Below are 22,254 nucleotides of genomic sequence, written 5' to 3' on the forward strand. Positions count from 1 at the left end.
AGCTAGTCTCTGGGATACTTTCACCTCTGATCTGACACCACTCCTGGCATTTTTACATAGGTTCCAGGGCTCAAACTCAGGTTTTCAACTTGCAAGGCGAGGCTTTGCTAGTAGAGCCACCCACCTCCCCACAGGTTTTTGAGGTTTGATTTAAATTTTTTTTTAAAAACAATTATAGTGGTTCAAAATGTACCCATCCAGCCTGTTCATTATCTCTCACTTTCAGAACAGTAATTAATAAGAAATAAGACATGCTCATTTAAAAATAAGCCTTGTGTTAAATGATTTGCCCAGCTGGAGGCTAACGTGTTCTGAGCATATTTTAGTAGGCTAAGGCTAAGCATGATACTTGGCAGGTTGGATGTATTAAAAGCAACTCTTTTAAGATTGTGGTGGTTTGAATATTCTCGGCTCAGGGAGTGGCACTATTAAGAGGTATAGCCTTGCTGGAGTAGGTGTGACCTTGTTGGGAGGAAGTGTATAAATGTGGGGGTGGGCTTTGAAACCCTCCTCCTAGCTGCATGGAAGTCAGTCTTTTTCTGGCTGACTTTGGATCAAGATGTAGAACTCTTGGCTCCTTCTCCAACACCGTGTCTGCCTGCACACTGCCATGCTTCCTGCCATGAAGATAATGGACTGAACCTCTAAACCTGTAAGCCAGCCCCAATTAAATGTTGTCCCTTATAAGAGCTGCCCTGGTCTTGGTGTCTCTTCTCAGTAAGGAAAACACTAAGATGAAGAATTATTTTTTATTTTTGTATGTCTGTGTATGGATATTGTGCACTTGCGTGCAGGAGCCCACAGAGGCCAAAGAAAGGCATTGGATCCCCTGAAGCTACCACCCATCTGGAGGATGCTCGAGACTGAAAATGGGTTCTCTGGAAGAGCAGCAAACACTTTTAACCTCTGAACCACTTTTCCATGCCCTTAAATATGTTATTTTATTTTACTTTATGTGCATTGATGTTTTGCCTGCATATATGTCTGTCTGAGAGTATCAGATCTCCTGGAACTGGAGCCACAGACAGTTGTGAGCTGCCATGTAGGTACAGGGAATTGAACCCATGTCCTTTGGAAGAGGAGCCAGGGCTCTTAACTACTGAGCCATCTTTTCAATTCCCCCTCCTTCACCCCCTGCCAGCAATGTATTTTTGAATGATGTTTTCAACTTATGATAGGTTTTTCAAGACTTAACCCTATTGTACGTAGGGAGAGATATTTGTATTTGTTTATCTGGTTTGTTTGTTTAGGTTTTAGGGGACAGGGTCATATGATATAAGTTTAAGCTGGTGGAAAATATGATGTCCTTCTGTCTGAGCCTCCCCCATATAAGGATTACACGTGTATATTACTGCGCCAGGTATGAATATCTTCTAAATGAAAGGAGCTTCAAATATGCTTTCTGATTCATCAAAGGTTCACTTATGGCCTTAATGGCCTCAGAGCAAACATTTATTTTCCTAAAATTAGTACTATATCTATGGCTTAAATCAAACAGAGCTAGTCCCCAGCCCCCTGGGATTAAATCCTAAGCTTGGAACAGGTCTTACAGTCCTTTGACAGTCCTTCATTGTACCTAAGAAAGTTCTTAGAAAGTATTTCCTGGGTCACTAAGATAGCTTAGTAGGAATGAGGGCTTGCCACCAGACCTGGCATTTGAATTCAATCCCTGGGGATCACGTGATGGAAGGAAATCACCAACTTCCACAAGTTGTCTGTCTTCTGACCTTCACACACAGAGGCATACCTACACATAAACAAATAAAATGTAATGAGTAAAATCAACCTTAAAACATTTCCTGGGTAGGTGGTAAGCATGGTATAGCGTATGCTGTATAAAGTCTTACTGTTGGCATGAGTGGGTGCTGAGGAGTGCTTCACTGTTTCAGACAGGATAGGAACTAAAAAAGTATTTTCCATTTAGAAGCACATCAAGGATAGTCAATGAGGCTTGGTGTCAGAGCTATGGGATGGCCAAGAACATCTGGAATCTGAATTCTCTACAGCACTGCCCTTAATTGTTTGCAGCTCCTAATAGAAAATAGTCAATAGTCCCAAAGTCAGCCTAGCTCTCCCGCAAGACGTGCCGTGAGCTCCCTCTCCTTCTTAGCTTGGGCAGACCAGTGAGAAATTAATGAATTTAGAAGTGACCCAAACCCTGAACCAACTGCCCTAAGGATGCCCGAGATGCATCAGTTGTAGACATTCATGGAGAATGATAGGAGAGACACAGTTATTCACAGCAAACAGTCTTTGATTAGATCTATCCCACCCTGTCACGACAAGCAGCTGGGCCATTACAAACTACAGATCACCACTTAGGCTAATGTATTTTGTTTGCCCGACACCCCCCCAAGAGCCTTTCATCTGTCTGCAGAGATGACACATAGCCTAGTTTTGTTGTACGCTAAGTCAGAGCACCCAGGTCTCCCATAATGCTTTAGAAGACTGGTCTCAAGAGACAGCTGCATGCATACCCACACACACATACGATATAACACACATAATAGCACCATTATTTTGAGGCAGAGTTTCATGTAGCCTAAGCTGGTTTCAAATTTCCTACATAGTTGGGGTTAACCTAGAACTCCTAATCCTCCTGCTTTTATGTTCCAAGAAATTACAGGCGTGAGCCACCACACCATTTATGCTTCCATGAGGATCAAATCCAAGCCTTTGGGCATGCTAGACATTCACTCTATCAACCAAGCTACATTTCCAGCCACATATATATTTGGTAGAATAGTGAGTAAAGTCTGAGCACCAATGAAAATAAGGTATGCAGCCTTCTGTTTTCTTTTCTTTGCTCTGCTTCTCAGGACTCCTCTGTATGTATACAAACAAACAAACAAACAAACAAACAAAAACACCTTTTGCCAAATCCAGAGTGGTTATGTGAGCAAGCTGAACCTGTAAACTCTGAACTCACACTGAGAAATACTAGTTTCACAGTGAGTGGTTTGTGTTCAGGACATAGGAACTCAGGAGCTTGGAAGTGATGGTGTCTACTACATTGTCTGGGCAGCAAAGCCAGAACACAGAAAAAAAGAAAGTAGACTGAGGTATTTACTGGGCATGCCCAGCACTCAAGTGGGACAAGATGACAAAGGAGTATTGATTACCTTTGTTTGAAATATAATGTGTTTAGCGTATTTAAATTTGCACACATTAATTTTTTCTTATGTTTTTATTTATGCACATATACATGTCACAGTACGTGTGCGGAGATCAGAAGACAACCTGTTAGATTTGATTTTCTCCTTCCACCCTGAGGGTTCTCAGGGCGGAGCTCAAGTTGTCTGCCTTGCTGAGCCATCTTGCCAGCCCTGTATAATTTAATTTTAATAAAAACTGTTACTGGCAAAATTCCTATAAACTTCACCATCTGCTTTTGTAAACTGGTATGTGATAGCACGCCACCAACTAAAATGAGTGTTTGCTAGTCAAATCCAAATATAAATCCAGGGTTTGTATTATAGCTGATAGAGAGCTTTCTCATCTAACCCTCCATCGCTAGCTCTTGAAACATCAATTCTTTGCTATAATGCTTAGATCCAGGCTCATCCAACCTCCAACCACAGTCTGAACGAAGCCTGGGACGGCTATGAGTGCCCCCAACAGAAAACCATGAACTTACTTACATAAGTCATCATGAGAATTTTTTTTTCCAACTTGATTGTGGAGTTCCCAAGTATAAAGATTGTGGATAACAACATCTTGTCACAACAAGAAGAGACTGATCATTTCATTCCCCATGACATCTGTCCCAAAGATTTCCTCTCTCAAAGAGCAGCTGCCTCTCTCCCCATGCCCACTTCTCAGTCCCTCTGGGCTCCACTCTCAGCCATCAGCTTTAGGACATCAGACCCTTACACAACAGTCAGCATTTTCCAAACTGAACTGTTTGCTTCTGCCTGAACTTGCTCTTCCTCCAGCCTCTCCACCGATTTCACACCCTAACCACAAAGAACTGTTTGTTCCCTATTGCTATCCCTGCTCCCTCTGTTTACCCGCTGTAAACTGTTAGTGCAGTGGCTCTCTACCTCAGCTACCTTCCCAAAAAATGCAAAGCTGGGTACCACAGGCAGCAATCCAGATGCGACTGGCAAGAGAGATGGCCTGGGCAGTGGCAGGGTGGGAGAAGCAGCTAAAAACAAAAACAAAACAAAAACCAGCCTCCCAGTGGACTGTGAAATCCTTCTAGTGGACTTTGACGATACAAACCTGTGTTCATGCCGTACTTTCATGCTCTCCCGGAACACTTACTGATGTCAATAGCAGTAGTGTGGACACTGGAGATTAGATCCCAGTGGGTGCTACCCAGGTGTTCTCCCAAGCTATCCTCAGAGCCTGTGATTTACTATTGTTGCTTTTCCTTTTAAAAAATATATAGCTGGCTGTGGTGGCATTTTCTTTTAATCTCAAAGGCAGAGGCAGGCAGGTCACTGTGAGTTTAAGGGCAGCTTGACCTACATGACAAGTTCCAGGACTACACAGAGAGAGACCCTGCCTCAAAAAAAATTTGTTAATATTTGTAATGTATGTGTGTATGTTCCTGGATAATGTGTGCCATGTGTGTGCGGGGGCCACAGAGGCCAGAAGAGGGCATCTGAGTTTCAGCCCATTTTGAGCCACCTTGTATGAAAGCTGGGAACCAAACCCGGGTCCTTTACAAGAACAACAATGGCTCCTAACCACTGAGCCATCTCTCCTGTGCCTTTGTCTGTTTTTCTTTTTCAAGACAGGGTTTCTCTGTGTAGTCCTGGAACTCTCTCTGTAGACCAGGCTGTCCTCAAACGCACAGAGACTTGCTTGCTTCTGCTTCTTGAGTGCTGGGATCAAAGACATATGCCACTATGCCTGGCTTACCTATATTTTGAAATTAAAAAAAAAAGAAAGAAAGGAAGGAAGAAAGAAAGAAATAAAGAAAGAAAGAAAGAAAGAGAAAAATGTCATCTCCCATTGTCTGTCTCTAAAGCTCTGACAGAAACACACCTCATAAAAGGGAGGGATGAGTCCAGGCAGTCAGATCTTTGGGTACTACTTCAATGGTGGGTCCTAACATGGGGACTCATGTTGGGATGCCTGGATCTGTGATTGGGCTGGGTAGTTCACCAAGAACTGTGTGGGCCCTTGGGGTTTCTCTGTCTTTGCCTGGCAGCAGAGCTACAAAGTTGCAGCCCAGGCTGGCCTTGAACTGTTAATCCTCCTGCCTCCATCTGTTCAGTAGATTCCGCTGGCCTGTACCGCACACCCAGCTGTTGTTTTTCATTGTCTGCCGAGATCAGCTGATTCTGCCTCCCAGACCACTGTATGTCTGGGTATCCACTGTCCTTCCCCACCTCCTAGATTACCATAATGGCTTCTGGATTGGCCTCCCCCAAGTCAGCCTCTCCTCTCGCATCCCAATTCAACAACCAAAGCAGTCTTTTCCAAATGCAGGTCTGGTCATGTTTTACACCCACTCTTAAGTCATCATAGCAACAAGCGTTAGTTCTGCAGCATTTAGACACAAAGTATATCAAGTCGTTATCCCTCCAGGGCAAGTTAGGTTGACGTCCAGCATCCATTTTCCAGGAGAGTGACTTGATACTGTGTTTTTCTTTCTGGGGTCATATAGGAAATCTAGGTTAAAAGTTCTATAGGCCAACAAGATGGCTCAGTGGGTAGTCTCTTGCTGCCAAGCCTGACAACCTAAGTTTGATTCCTGGGACCTGTGTAGCAGAAGAAGTTACTAGCTCCTACAGTCAACCTTTAACCTCCACGTGCCATGCAAGCGCGTGGCCACCGTATATACATGTGTACATATATGCATGATAAATAAACAAGTCTAATTTTCAAAATTAAATCTGAAGTTCTGAGCATATGGATTCTTTTGGTCTTTGCTGAGATAATCAGGTCCTCCAATCCCAATAGGACATGATAATCTTATATACTTCTCCGACACTCATTTTGAGGTCTAGTATGTCTTGGCTACCTTCAGTCTGGGACAGTGTGAGCCACTGCTTGCCCAGGAATCCACCACTCCATACCCACTATGTCCCTTCGTTGTCTTAGGGAAACTGACTCTGACTTTTCAAGACAGGATGACTTCCTCTCAGAGGAGCCAATCTCAGAGGTCAGCAGAAAGTCCTATTGCTGGAGGGTGCCTGGGTGGGCAGCCTAAAGCAGTTCTCTGTGGAGAGCCGTGAGCAATTGCCCTCACGAGCCTCCGCTGTGCCTAACTGGTAAACAAGTAATGTGCGCAGGTGCAAGAGTAAATTCGTGCCAAGTCACTGCCCATCCCGGAGCGTAGTAGTGGGGTGATGAGTGAGCAGCTAATCAGGAGCTGACATGGAGGGGTATATAAGCAGCATCATTTTCCTTGTTCGGGGTTCTTCTTTCGCCTATGCAATCAATGCTCTCCCAATAAACGTGTGCAGAAGGATCCTGTTGCAGCGTCGTTCTTCCTGGCCAGTTGAGCGCGTGCAAGAGTTCTCCAGAGGAGAGTCCTAGTCCTGGCTTGGCCTGAGCAAGTAAAAGAGCCCTAGGCCAGTCTCCTCCAAATTGGGTAGAGCCAGTGAGCCCTAACTGGCATTTGTAGGCTCCAGTGAGGCCCTGCCTGGGGTCTTATCAATACATTTGTCCTTCACTTGACCCTGTTCAGTTACAAAATGATAAAAGGAAGGCAAGCTGGCCAATGATTAAACATGCCATTGTTCCAATTAGTTACATATTTGAAAACTTTTACATTAACCCAAGGAGTTCAGAGGAGCTGGGGGTTTGGAGGGCGCTCTTCTGGTCTATTCAGCTTGTCTCTCCCTCGGCATCCTTCTTGTCCTCCTGTAGCCACTCCTCTGTATGTGCATATGCAGTACCACAGTTCTCCCTGCTCTCCATAAGGCCTGCATAAGGATGCTCACCCCAGTCCTTCTGCCCCAGTGTTTCCTTGGCCTCCTTCCACTGCAGGAAGCTCCTGTTTTCCACTCGATGCTTACTGTTTTTTGTTTGTTTGTTTGTTTGGTTGGTTGGTTGTTTTTTTGGTTTTTTGGGTTTTTTTTTTTTTGTTTGTTTGTTTTTCAAGACAGGGTTTCTCTGTATAGCTCTGGCTATCCTGGAACTCACTCTGTAGACCAGGCTGGCCTCGAACTCAGAAATCCGCCTGCCTCTGCCTCCCAAGTGATGTCATTTTCTCCAAACAGCTTCCAAAGTCATCTCTCCAAATGTCTGACCATCCACCACTATGCTAGCATTGACTTCTATCTGTGTAATCTCATCTTCCTCCCACCTCCCACACAACATGCTTATCTCATGCTGGTGATTTTATATGAGTAGGAAATGTGGTTTGCATCCTCGAGTGTTTTTACAAGCCCTGTACATGCCTGGTGTGCTGACCCGTTACCCTAGCGCTTGGGAGAGGAAGGCAGGAGGATCAGGAGCTCAAGAGCAGCTTGGCTACCTAGTGAATCTGAGGCCACCCTCCCTTATATGTTAATCTCTCTTAAAAACAATGAAAACAACTCAGACCTATGTTAAATGGGTTTCTAGAGTTCTGGGGTTCTGAGGGGTGGTTGGTAGGAAACTCAGTAGGCTTTCTTTTTCTTAATCTCTTTTTTTTTACCTCTGCCATTTTCCCTCCTCAGGTGGCATCTTCCATGGACACCCAACAATAAACCAATGAGAGCAGAGATGTTCTACTGAAAGCAGAGAGGGCAAAGGTCAAGATGGAAACAGAAAACAATGCCATAACAATGTTTTCATTGTGCAGATAAGACAGCCAAGGCTGAGGGCCTTTCTATCTCACAGACATTTAACTTTGCCCTACTTTGTCACTTTGGATTGGGACCGTGTATCTCAGTGGCAGAGCACTTGCCTGGCATCTGTGAAGCCCTGGGTTTGATCTACGGAACTCCAAATGAATCAAGAAAATAAACACACAAAGTGAGAGAAATTTAAAAATAATGTTACTTCTCCCATCCCTATCTTCAGGACTTGTCACGGGTTCACAAGAAGCAGTGGTCTCTCTTTAAAGACTTTGTGGGCTAATGGTTTCTTTTGCTATGTGTTGTATAGCTTATTAACTGATTCTTCAAGGGAGGTGTTTACAGGCAAGTTGTTGCCGTTTCAAGTCTGTAGAAACATGCATTGTAATTATCTAGGCTTTTCTTTATTGCTTTAAAATTTTCCTCTATAATATTGTGTGGGTGTTAGTGAAATTAAATGACTTGAGTTGCTGCCACATAGCTTTGCCAGTGTGCCTTAGTGAGCAGTCCCAACCTGCTGATGGCTCTTCCAGGCTGTAGACCTTCAGGAAAGAATCTATAGTCCCTTATTACAAGGTCAAACTTGATTCTCTCTCTCTCTCTCTCTCTCTCTCTCTCTCTCTCTCTCTCTCTCTCGCTCTCGCTCTCTTTCTCTCTCTCTGAAAAAAAAATCATACAATGTATTTTGATCAAGTTGTTTACCTCACCTGATTCCTCCCAGATTCCACCTCCCTCCCCATGAAACTTCATGTTCTTTTTCTCTCTGTCCTAAAATTTTTTTCAAATAAAAGCAAAACAAAGAAAAAAAATACAAAAACCTCCCATAAAAACACAAAAATGGGAATCAAAATAAACAAGCAAAAAAAAAAAAAAAAAAAAAAACAAACAAAGAAGACAAAATAAGGTCTACACAAAGCAAAATGAGACAAACAAAAAATATCTACAAAACCAACATTGAGTTGGTCTTGTGTTGGCCAACTAATCCTGGGTGCGGGGCCTGAACTGAAGTGTGGGTAATGCATCCAGAGAGACTCCATTAGAGAAAACTGATTTTTCCTTTGCCAGTGGGTATCAATAGCAGATGGTTTCTTGGTATAGGATGGGAATCTGTGTCCACCCTCCCCTCTCAGTGCTGGGACGCTGTCTGGCTTGAACCTATGCAGGTCTTGTGCCTGCTCCCATAGTCCCTGTGAGTCCACATGTGCATCAGTCCTGTTGTATTGGAAAGACACTATTTCCTTGGAGTCATCCATCACCTCTGGCTTTTACAATCCTTCCTTCTTCTCTTCCAGGTAGCTCCTCCCTGAGCCCTGAGGAGAGGGCTTTGATAAAGATAGCCCATTTAGAACTCTGTGCTCCAAAGTCTCTCACTCTCAGCCAGGTGTTCAGTTGTGGGTCTCTGTGTAGGTTCTCATCAACTGCAAAAAGAAGCATGTCTAATGTATGTCGAGTGAGGCGCTAATTTATGGGTGTAGCAGTATGTCATTAGGAGTCATTTTGGTGTTGTGCTCTTTTAGCAGAGTAATAGTAGTAGGTTTTTCCTTAGGCCCATGATCTATCTAGTCTCAGGTTCTTAGCCACTTCAGCAGAGTCAGGTATGGGCTCCATCTCATGGAGTGAGTCTTAAAGCCAATTAGAAATCATTTGTGCCTCTATTGTATCAGACTATCTCACAGGCAGGCCATTGCTGTGGGTCACAGGGTTTGTAGCTTTGAAAGACTGTTGGGTATTACCTTTCTCCTTTGGCTGTCTGCAGAACACCTTCCAATACTATGAATACTAGCCAGCAGGAGTAAGATTTCGAGTTAGGCACCAGCTCAGCTTCATATGTAAGTACTGTCTTCAGCAATAGGGCCTTACCGTCTGCTTATGGAGAGTAACCAAGAGCTTGACAATGGCCTGTGATGTCTGTGGGGTTCCACAGGCTGCCTTTGGTCTATGTAACCATTTCAAGCATTGAAGGGTTTTACTATTATTATTAAGATTTATTTATTTTATATATGTGAGTACACTGTCACTGTCTTCAGACATACCAGAAGAGAGCATCAGATCCCATTACATATGGTTGTGAGCCACCATGTGGTTGCTCGGAATTGAACTCAGGACCTCTGAAAGAGCGGTCAGTCCTCTTAACCGCTGAGCTATCTCTCCAGCCTGGTACTGAAGGTTTTACATGGTAGCATAAGATTACTAGTTGGAGCATTCGCTCTCCTACTAAGTGACAACATTTCAATTTCTTTCCTTATGTATATGTTTTAAGAAGCCTCTCCAGTAATAAGTCTACATATGGTTTTACAAATGGCCTTTAGTGTTAGTTGTATCTCCCTGAATAATCACTGCATTCAAAAGACTCTTCCTCTAACATCCACAAACTATATACGACCGGGTAAGGATTACATTCACAATGTCCAGTCTGTTTGTATTTGGCAGCCTTGGAGAAAGTACTCTACTATCCCATCTTGGTGAATCCAAAGTTCTGTACTTAACTCACTTTCTGTCATAACTTGCATTTGTCAGCCTAAAAATTCTTTTAAGACTTTCAAACATTTTCCTAAATCCTAAACAACTTAAAGTTAACTGCAAGACTATAACTAGCTAGTCTTCATTCCAATCAGTGGCCTGAGGAAGACAGATATTACCTGAATAAACAGGAAGTGCAGAATAGGCAGCTTCGAAACCTTGAGAAATGACAAAGATTGCTGGCTGCCTGGACAGTCACCCAAGATTCCTCTGTGATGGTGGAACATCCATCTCTTTGGCCTACTAACCCAGAATATCTGACAGATTTTTCTGTGAAACAGGAATTATGAAGGACTTCTCTACATTGTCCTGGCAGAGTTTGGCGGTTGACTTTTGTTGTGTCCTGTTTGTCCATGTCTTAGACAGCATACTGTCAGATGTTGAGGCAAGGGCAGTTTCTTGCCCAGTGGCAGCTTGCAACATTTGAAGCAAACTCCATAAGGAGGTTTGTAATACTCATCACCTTCATTGAGGTAGAATGGGGGTGCAGCTAGGAACTGACATGTTTCATTGTCAAAAAGTCTTAAATGAATAAAATGTCTTTAATTGCCATAGTCTATAGATCTCTGAGCCTTTTGAAGATTACCTATCTATCTCAGTATATTTGAATAGGCAAATGATTGTCTTTAGCTATTTATATGATTAACTTAGAAAGCACCTGTGATTAATTAAACTAGTAACTAAAAAAGCCACAAGTTTGATTAAATATTAACTTGTAGTTCTTAGTTGGTCTTAAACAACTTGTAATAGTAGCTTTCGAAAGGACTACAACTTCACATTACTTTTTTAAGAATTACATAGGTACAATATCTTAAAAGGAGTTGATACATAACCAAAATATAACCTTAATTTTGCATCAATATACAAAGATCTACACCAATATAACTAAATAAAACCTGAATTTTGTATCAATATACAAAGAGCTATAAGAGTAAATTCAACAATCTACCCTTTTTTCCTATTATTTCTATATTATTCCTATAGCCCCCCTTTTTTTGTCTAAATAAAAAGGAAAGACTAACTTTAACACAGTAAAAACTAATTATAATAATGAAGCTATTTCTACCAAGCTTTCCACGATGTCTAGCATGATTGTATTTGGCAGTTTTAGGCTTAAGTATTTTTGAGGTTAAAGTTCTGTACAATTTTGGTGTCAGTCTCATATGAACTCAGCAATTTGAATGTCCTGAGCAGTTTGTAGTTCTAAGCTGATCTTTGGGTGGTATTTGTCAGCTTAGCAGCAATCCTGACTAGGTAGAGCATAGCAGTCAACACACGGATGTTGTCTGTTTGCACAGAACCTGATGGTCGAAGAAGCATGGGGCAGTTACTCCCAGTGGTTAGCTCCCACACTTCAGGAGGATTTGTCGTTGTGGGGCCCCATCATCTTCTTGGAGACCTAAAAGGTTACTGTTGTGAATGGTCCTAGTTGACTGCAGAAAACCTAAACATTTTAAATGGCATTCTCAGCAGATCTCAGAAAGGTTTAAAGACTACATCCGAGGCACACAAACTTGGTTCCTAGTTACTTGCTTCAGATGCAGACCTGAATACATGCACAGGAAGCTCCATGGAGACTACTTCTAGAGTTAGTTAGTACTCTGAGTGATGACAGAAAATTTATATAAAGCATAATAATCTTATAGATTTTGAGATAATCTTTATACCTTAAGGAAAGTTTTAGAATCAACTGAAAGCCAAAAGATTATGAGATTAGTGGCAATAGAGTAGTCAGTTCTTTCTTTCTTTCTTTCTCTCTTTCTTTCTTTCTTTCTTTCTTTCTTTCTTTCTTTCTTTCTTTCTCTCTCTCTCTCTCTCTCTCTCTCTCTCTCTTTCTTTCTTTTTTAAAGATTTATTTATTTATTATATGTAAGTACACTGTAGCTGTCTTCAGACACCCCAGAAGAGGGCTTCAGATCTCATTACGGGTGGTTGTGAGCCACCATGTGGTTTCTGGGATTTGAACACAGGACCTCCGGAAGAGCAGTCAGTCCTCTTAACCGTTGAGCCATCTCTCCAGCCCCAGTCCCTTATTTCTTATTTTCCTCTGTCACATACCAGGTGGCTCTTCTGAGATGAGACAGAGATTTTCGATTTACCTTTAACAAGTATGCTTAAGTTTAGAGAAAGAGAGGGTCATGCTTCAACACCAATGCCAGCTTTAATTTTTAATTGAATTGGGACCACATAAAGACCATTTGCCACTTATGTCTGCAGAGGGCACTGACACCATTTGGCCAGTTTACTCTTCCTCTTGGGGCATTTTCTCTCGATGATCTATCCCTTTTCTTCAAATGATGACTTTTCCAGTAGTCTCCAGATTACTTAGTGGTTTGCCTCTAATTCCCCTAAAAAGATAAAAAACAAATCCCTGCCTTAACTATAACTCTGGGAAGAGGGTCCCTTTTTTGGCAGGTTATATCTTCCTTAAGGCAAAAAAATTTTTAGCAATTAAAAATTACTACTTTTAATCGAAATAAAAAGTAATAATTTTGAAAATATATATACATTCAAGGTTTAAGTGTATTTATTCTTAGATCACAAAGGACATTCACTTTGAACTTCAGCCTGCCTTTTGCAAGAAGCTTTTAAAATTAAATTATTGAAATTCTTATATGCCTGCCTCTGACTTTCAAGTACTGTGATAAAAGGTGTGTGCCTTCCAAATGCTGGGATTAAAGGTGTGAACAACTGCTACCTTGTTCACTATAACTCTAGAATTTAGAAACCAACTGATAGAAATACACCTCTCTCTTCTGGGATGAAAGGCATGGGCTACCACTGCCCTTATCAAATATTTTATCTTAGCCCTAAATCACTTCAACTCTTTGAACTGTGGTAATCCTTTGAATTTACTTAAAACATTTAAAATCTTCTATTTCTTATTTTTATTTTTTCATGCCTGATCAAATGAAAGGAATTTGTTAGTCTTTATGTTAGTTTGGACTGAATGACCTAGCTATCTGATGAACTATGGTCTCCCCTTATTCAGGAGGTCTTTTCTGTTCACATCTAGTCTACTGATTTTGATGTTATCCACAGCTTTTTTTCTTCTGTGGAAACAAAGATAAAGCCTCTTCCCCAATGAAACACATAGTCTGGTTTCCATTCTGAGTTTAATACATCTTGAAAATATACAAGATTATTTAATTCACCAGGTTTTTTTTCCTACTATCCATTGTCTCTTCACAGCTGTTGTTCCTTTCTCATTAGCATTTAAAAATTTAAACTTAATAAAACAGTGTTGTTGAAACCTGTCCCCCTAGCCTAGCTGTGGCCATTTTGTTCCATGCCCACCATCCATTTCATATTGTTGCTGTACTATGCCTGCCAGTTGTTGACACAGAAAAGTAACTTGACTCAGAGCAGGGTCATGCTGACCACATACACTGTTATATACTATATGTTATGAGGTTTGTTAATCTTAAGAAATTCCACAACTATAAACTTATAGGACCCATCAAATTAAAGGTTAATATGAATTGTTGTGTCTAAAATGGCTTGCGTCAGGGCTGACCTCCAGCAGCACTCACAGTATTTGAGAATGAGCTCATTTTGGTTGTTGTGGTTTTAGCTTTTATAAGCTGACATAGAAAAATGTTCAGGTTGCATTCTCAGCCTCCAAATTCTGAACTACAGCCCTGATAGATCAGTCTTAGAGTGTGTGTTCAATAAACCATCTCCGTCTGACTGAGATTAGTGTTCATTTGTTTTGGGGAACTCCTGGACCCCAACAGTGTAATCTATCTCTGGCAAAGAGCTTGAAAGTATTTTTGGGGGGACAGATTAACAACAAATATCCTCAAAGCAAGAGACTTCAGTTTATAAAAATAACTAATTCTATTCTCACTTGTATAGAAGAAGAGACACCAATGTTCATTTTTTGCTCATAATGAAGCAATTTCAGCATTAGTAAAGGGTACCACAATCTCTGCTGAGTCTATCCTTGCTAATTGATGGAGTCTCATTTTTCCTTTCAGAATCAATTCAGAAACTGTTTCTGCATAGATCTTTCATTTTCTACTTTGGTGTGTGCTAAAAATATCCACTCTTAAGTTTTATCTTCTCTCTGCACAAGAATTCCTGAGAGAGAATGAGTAGAGGGCAAAATAACCAAAATACAATCCAGCTTTGGATCCAAATGAGCCAGATGTGCATCCTGTAATTCCTCTTCTACCAGAGTCAATTCTCTTTCGGCCTCAGTTGATAATTTTCTTGGACCTCTTAGGTCCTTATCACCTTGTAAGGTTAGAAATAAATTACTTAGATCTTGAGTAATTAATCCAATTATGGGACATAGCCAGTTAACATCTTCCAGCAATTTTTGAAAATCATTTAAGAGTTTGTAACTGACCTCTCTGATTTGTACTTTCTGTGGTCAAATTTTCTGTTAACCCATCTCATAACCTAGATAATACAAAGAGAATCTTCTCTTTGTATTTTTTTCAGGAGCAATTTGTAACTCTCATCAAGGCAAAATTCTCTTTACTTAGACGTTTTTTCTAAGATATCTACATCTGAGTCAGCCAGTAAGATATCACCCACATGATTGCAAATTTTAGGCTGAGGAAACTATTTATGAATTATTTCTAATAGCTGTTGTACAAAATACTGGTTCAAGGAAGGTCTTTTGGTAAGACTTTCCAATGATAGCTCTTTATTGGACAACCAAGCTTTTATGAAGCACTTTATAAGTAGGTACTAAGAAAGCAAATCTTTCCATATCATGCTTATTCAAAGGGGTTGTGGAAAAGCAATCTTTTAAATCAATTACTATCATAGACGCTGACTAAGGTAATAAAGAAGGCAATGGGATTCCAGGCTGTAAAGAGCCCATTGGCTGAATCATTTTATTTATGGCTCTTAAGTCTGTTAGCATCCTCCATTTTTTTTCTTTCTTTCTTTCTTTCTTTCTTTCTTTCTTTCTTTCTTTCTTTTTTTAATAGCAAAAACAGGTGTCTTAGGGTTTTACTGCTGTGGACAGACACCATGACCAAGGCAAGTCTTATAAAGGACAACATTTAATTGGGACTGAGTTATATGTTCAGAGGCTCAGACCATTATCATCAAGTGGGGAGCGTGCTGTTGTCCAGGCAGGCATGGTGCAGGAAGAGCTGAGAGTTCTACATCTTCATCTGAAGGCTGCTAGCAGAAGACTGACTTCCAGGCAGCTAGGATGAGGGTCTTAAAGCACACACCCACAATGATAAACCTATTCCAACAAGGCCACATCCATTCCAACAGGGCCATACATTTTAATAGTGCCACTCCCTGGGTCAAACATATACAAACCACCACATTAGGGGAATTCCAACCAGTTGTTCTAATACCTATAATTTTTCTTTTGTCATAGACCATTGATCCACCCATGCAGGCTTAACAGCTATTTCAAAGGTAGGATACTTGGTACTTTTGAAAAACCAACACATGTGTCCTGATTATGGACAACCTGGACAGTCTGTGACTGTTATTGATAATACCTTTTAATATTTTTCTAAGAGGCATTCTTTATTTTATGATTTGTTTCTGAGATCGAAGGAATGCTAATCTATGTTTTCTGTTATAACAAATCATGTCCCCATAAATTCATGGTTATATTAGCCATATATGGCTTTAATTTTCCTACTTGTCTTTTTGGGCCTATACACTCAACCCATCTTGTACTTTGTTTCACCTGATATAAAGTTCCAATCACTAGCAGCTGAATATTTACCTCCTGAAGAGGCCAATCTAGATGCCAAGATTTTGGTGAAATTATTGTTAAAGCTGCTCCTATGTCTATTAAACCTTCCATTTCAATGCCATTTATTTGTTCCCAGATTGTGAACTTTTACCCACGCTGGGGTGGCTTTGGTAATGCAGATGTCTTTGGGTCATTTTTGCTTCCATAAATAACCCCAATAGAACTCAGGGTTCACCAAGTTGGGTTTTGTTGTGGGATCCCTAGGGGTGGGTAGGCATGTGTTGCACCTCTCCAGGAAATTTTGTCACACAACATGCCTTCTTCACACTTTTTTTGGCCTGTTCTTCCAACTGACTCCATTGTACCTCAAAGTAAAAATCTACCCTAAAAGTTGCTTCTTCTATGCTCCTTCCTTCAGAGTGAGATGTGTCCTTAGGAGAGGATTTGTTCCTGTGTTTTGTTTCTGGACAGGGTCTCACTGTAGCCTTGGCTGACCTCACCCTAGAGTAGGGATTAACGGCGTGTGTCACCATGCCCAGCTCCAGGGGTTTTGCATTGCTGTCATAGCCTGTTTGTCTGGATATGTCCTTCATTATCTTTCTCTCCTAGTATGCTACCCAGCTTTCCAACAGTGTGACTAAATTCCTGAGCTAAACCACCTATAAGGGAGCAAGGTTTATATAGGTCCATGATCTCAGAGGTTTCAAGTTAGAGCCTGTTGACTCCTGTTGCTTTGGGGTCTTGGGAGAGTCAGTGTGATGGTGAAGGAAACCTGCTCAACATGTGGTGGCCAGGGAGCAAAGAGAGACAGGAAAGGACAGAAGTCCCAATATCCACTTCAAGGGTACACCTTGGGTGACCTAACTTTCTTTATGACCCACTTCTCAAAGGTTCCACTGCCTCTCATTATCAAGTGAAGACTTACTCAATGTACATGTAATAAAGCCAATTAATTAGTCAAGAGACAAGGTGATGGTAGAGACAAAACTTCATTAAAACATATTAGCTGACTGGAAAAAGGCCAGGCTGCCACCTCAAGAGTCACAAGCAGAGGGCTTATGGGGGAAAACCTGAAGAAGCATTTTCAAACCATGAAGACCAGACTCGTCAGTGCTGCAGCTGTCCATTTCTTTGATACACCTGAAAAGTCACCCTATATCCTGGGGTCTCCAATCTACAGGAAGATTGCTGGTTAGGTTGTATGGTTGGTGTTCCTCTTCTATTTCCTGGGAGTGGATGATTTTAACAACTAATATCTTACTCATTGAGGCATGGCCTTTCTTTCTATTTAGAATCATATTTAGGCAAAGGGAAAGAAAACAAAAAGCAAAGTTTGAGAAACATTTATAAGGAACTAAACCACAGGTGGCTTTGCCCATAGCCTCACAGTCTGACCTTGACCAGGGTGCTATCACGAACCCATAGATAGGACAAGGGTCCAAACTGTGATCCCAAGTAGCCAGCATGGGAAACCTAGGTGTGATCCCCGACACCTCATACACCTGGCATAATATTGCATGCCTGAAATCCCAGCACTCAGAAAGTGGAAGCAGGAGGGCCAGCAGTTGAAGACCATCCTCCACTATAAAGCAAGTTTGAGTATCCTGGGATAAATGAGACTCTACCCTAAAAAAAAAAAAAAAAAAAAGCATCAGGGGCAAGCCATGTCCTCAAGGCTCTTGTGTGCCTTTCAGTCTTCCTGAGTGGCTGTGGCTACCTGTCTTTCTCCTGTTACCTAGAAGCTATGGCAGGAAACAAGACCACCCACCTGTAGCTGCATGCAAGATCACAGATCTAAGCCTGGCTTGGTGGCTCATGTTTCTAATCCTAGTACTAGAGAAGTAGAGGCAGGAGAATGGTTAAAAAAAACCAGCCTAGGAAGCTGTTTTTTATCTGTTTATCTCAAAAAAAAAAAAAATCAGAAAAGGAGGGGAAAAGTTTCTGGGTAAGGTGGCCTATACCTATAATTCCAGAACTCTGCATCAAATTTTGTTTCCCTAAGCTATATCACCTATCCCTATACTTCCCAGTCTGGGTAGAAGATTGTATGATCAAGGCCAGTGGAGGCTGCATAGTGTCAGGAATGACTGAGCCACAGTGTAAAGCTTTTTCTCAGTTAATGTATGTATGTATGTATGTGTATGTACGTATCTATCTATCTATGTATCTATCTATGAATCTATTTCTCTGTGTGTGTGTGTATGTGTGTTCCCCTTGAATAAGACAGGTTAAAAATACATTTTAGGCACTGATGAGATGTTCAGCAGGTAAAGGTACTTTTTTTTGTTTTCTTTGCTTTTTGGTTTTTGGTTTTTCGAGACAGGGTTTCTCTGTATAGCCCTGGCTGTCCTGGAACTAACTCTGTAGACCAGGCTGGCCTTGAACTCAGAAATCCGCCTTCCTCTGCCTCCCAAGTGCTGGGATTAAAGGTGTGCGCCACCACTGCCTGGCATCTGTCTCCATTCTTATGACTGGAAGTTCTTAAAGGTACTTTTATACATACATACATACATACATACATACATACATGCACACACACACACACACATACATGCAAAATAAATAAATACAACTTACAAAAGAAATAAATTCTAAATTACCATGTTTGGAAAATTATTTGGCTCGTCCCACTAGTTCATAAATTCCTTGACAACAGAGATGATATCAACATAAAAAATCTGTTTAGATATTTGCAGAGCTGGGCGGTGATGTTGTATGCCTTTAATCCCAGCACTTGGGAGACATAGGCAGGTGGATTTCTGAGTTTGAGGACAGCCTGGTCTACAGAGTGAGTTCCAGGACAGCCAGGGATACACAGAGAAACCCTGTCAAAAAAAAAAAAAAAAAAAAAAAAAAGAAAGAAAGAAAAGAAAAGAAAGAAAGAAAGAGAGAGAAAAAAAGAAAAAGAAAAAGAAAAAACCCTTTACAAAATGTTAGGTCCAAAGGAAACAGCAGTTTCCCAAACCCCAAAAGGTAGTCCAAGTATTCAGAAATGAGTTTAACCTGGACTATGAGAGGATTTCTCGAGATTAGATAAAAGCCAGCATCCTTCAGAAACTTGTGAAACTGGTTCCCCTCTACCAAAAGGAGCCATTTCCCTTCCCTCTGGCATAAGGGCCCTATGGATATCTGTGATGCCTATCAGCATATCGAAGTGCATGCTGGAATACACATTTCAAAATCCATGCTAGCATCCTAGCCCTTCTCATCCTTTCTCAGCCCCTATACTCCCTCCAGCTCACAGCTCTCTCCCCCACAGCTACTCACTCCTGCTATAGTCCTGCTTCTCTCACCATGTTCTCCATATTCTCTCTCCCCTGCGATTCTCCCCTCTCTCACAGAGCCCTGGCTATGTCTGGTTGGCTGGCCATGTTCTGTCTACTTATTTCTTTCTCTCTATGCTCTGCACTCTTCCAGACACCTCCACTGTGAGCACCTCTCCCTCCCTCCCTCCCTCCCTCCCTCCCTCCCTCCTTCCCTCCCTCCCTCCCTTCTTCCCTCCCTCCCCTCTGTCTCTGTCTCTGTCTCTGTCTCTGTCTCTGTCTTTCTCTCTTGTCTACAATAAAAGCCTTCCCTTTAACCATGGAGTGCTAGCATATTTTCTCTTTATACACAGAAAATGAATGCCATGCTTCAAAAGCCTTGAGATCCCTCTCTGTGTCTCTGTGCTAGGAACGATGAAACCAAAACCAACCTCTAAAGCAAGCAGTTCCCTGTTGTAAGGGCTGAGAAGTGCTCAGTTAACTCTCCCAGAGAACGGAAAGAGAGAGGAGACAGGGAAAGTAGGCTTGTCAGAAACAGGGGGCAACTCTTTCCATTGTTCCTGGTTAAAGAGATCCCTTCATATTCTTCAAATGTTGAGGAGACAAACCTGGTGGCTCATGACTTTAATCCCAGCACTCGGGAGGCAGAGTCAGGTAGATCTCTGTGAGTTCCAGGTCAACCCAAATTTCTCTGGTCATGTGACCTTCTTGCCTCAATTTCAGGTGTATGCCACCACACTCTTACTGTGTTGTACTTTACATACATCGTTTTCTTCTTGTGTATGCTGCTGCTAGGTCTTTGCCATTTGGAACATGTCAGTTCAGTGAATTATGTAGCTCTCCCAAATGTTAACCTACATGTTTATTTATCTATTTCTACCTTTATTTATTTATTACATGTGTGTACAATGTATGTGCCATGTGGAGGTTGGAAGACCTGCTTGCAGGAGTTAGGTCTCTCCTTCCACTGTGTGGGTCTCAGGGATCAAACTCATGTCACCAGGCTTGGCAGCAAGTGCTTTTACCTGATGAGCCATCTCACCAGCTCCAACATATTTCATTATACAACATCAAATATTATTGCTGTTGCTATGCCCACTGATCTCCTGACAAAGGTCACTAAGAATTGGAAGATGCCCAGTGGCCCATGGCAAATGTGAGTTTTCAAAAGTCCAGTCTCCAATTTGAAGCTTGAGTTTTATCAGAGGCGACAAAGACATAGTGATGTCCTTTAGGGGACCAGCTCACTGTGTTTAGGAGAGTTTGTCAGCCAAATTCTCAGCTCTGAAGCACAACCCACTTTCATCAATTTGAGTTTGTCCAAGGAGAAAACCATGTTCCAGGGGAAAAATAGGGCAATTTGGTTTGAAACTCAAAACTATTGCATAAGATCTTCTCCTCGGAATGTCCATTGTTCTTCTGCATTCGGCCTTTTCAGACTTTCCATCTCTCCATACTGACTAGCATCGTTTCAAATGTGCTTTTCTCAAGGGTCAGCAGTTTAGTAAAATGAATAATGCTGTGTTGGCTTACTGCTTCATCAAGAAACTTTTTCCTTTCTCTTTTCAACATTTCAGACAGGCTGGCCTCAAACTCCCTGTGTAGCAAAAGACACCCTTGAACTTCTGCCTTCGGGAGGGAGGGAGGCCTTCAGGAATTACAGACGCTTATGTCATTGTGTCTGGCTTTTATGACTTTTGAATAGATTTGGGGAAACTGAATTCAGGTTATCAAGCTTGCAGGGCAGACACTTACCCAGTGAACTCTTTCCGCAGCCGAAGAGATTTTTTACATGCCATGCCATGTATGCATACATAAAATCAAGCAATTGATAAATGTGAAAAATGAAGATTAGTTTGGTAGTTTGTTTTTGTTTTGTTTTTGGTTTTTTGTTTTTGTTTTTTTCGAGACAGGGTTTCTCTGTATAGCCCTGGCTGTCCTGGAACTCACTCTGTAGACCAGGCTGGCCTCGAACTCAGAAATCCACCTGCCTCTGCCTCCCAAGTGCTGGGATTAAAGGTGTGCGCCACCACCACCGCCCGGCTGAAGATTAGTTTTAAAAATATGTATTGTTAGTGTGATGTATATGGTGCACATATATGGGTGGGGTACTACAGGTCTTCCTTAGGCTAAGGACTAAGGCAAGTGGGAAGTGCTGTCTCTAGTTGCATATGTAACAGAGGATGGCCTAGGTGGCCATCAATGGGAGCAGAGGCCCCAGTACAGGGGAATGCCAGGGCCAAGAAGCAGGAGTGGGTGGGTTAGGGAGCAGGGTTGGGGACTTTCGGGATAGCATTTGAAATGTAAATGAAGAAAATATCTAATAAAAATTATATAACAAAAAAAGTGGGAAGTGTTTGTTCATGTGGCCTGAAAACTATGCCTACTATCTGCCCTGTTCCCATGGATACCCCAGGTAGGGGCTGCTAGCATCTTCATTTGACAGAGGAGGATGAGGCAGACGGAGCTCGGAAGTGTTCATGACTTACCAAAGTCCCATCTTGTGACCAAATTCTACAACTGGGATTTGAACCCAGGGCTGTGTGACTAGTTGGTAAATTCTGATCAGATGACATCTGAGTAGATTCTAGATTCATAGAAGGAAGAAACACTACCTCAGCCTTCTCTACACATTTCTCGACATGGGCCTGTGTGTGCAGTGGATGAAAATCTTTGTGATCAGTTGGTTGACAAGTAACAGCAAAATCAAATTTAGAATTTGTCTTACTTATCTGTTCCAGATAGACCTACCCCCTCAACCAAATGAGAAAAACAAAACAAAACCAACCAACAACAAACCCCTTCCCCCCACTCCCATTCTTATAAATAAATTCAATTGTCTGGATTAAATCATTGCAGTAGTTTCAAAGGAATCTAGTTTATTTAACTACATTTGTTTTTAACAATTATTGTTATTGTTGTTGTTGTTATTTTGTTTTTGCGATAGGGTCTCAGTGTAGTCCAGGATGGCCTTATTCTCACTACTTAGCAGATGATGTCTTTGAACTTCACATCTTCTTTCTTCTACCTCCCAAATGCTGAGGTT

General features: G+C 41.6%; 1 long non-coding RNA gene across 1 annotated transcript in view; it reads left to right on the plus strand.

The window, feature by feature from the left end:
* The window catches only part of Gm35574, a 29,558-nt gene extending 21,836 nt beyond the window's left edge, over positions 1–7,722 (plus strand). Inside the window, exon 6 of the long non-coding RNA XR_379535.2 lies at positions 7,623–7,722. This is a non-coding gene — a long non-coding RNA (predicted gene, 35574). The remainder of the gene's footprint in view (positions 1–7,622) is intronic.
* The last annotated feature ends 14,532 nt before the right edge of the window (positions 7,723–22,254 follow it).

Source organism: Mus musculus, chromosome 9 (assembly GCF_000001635.26).
Source record: "Mus musculus strain C57BL/6J chromosome 9, GRCm38.p6 C57BL/6J".
Lineage (NCBI taxonomy): Eukaryota > Metazoa > Chordata > Mammalia > Rodentia > Muridae > Mus > Mus musculus.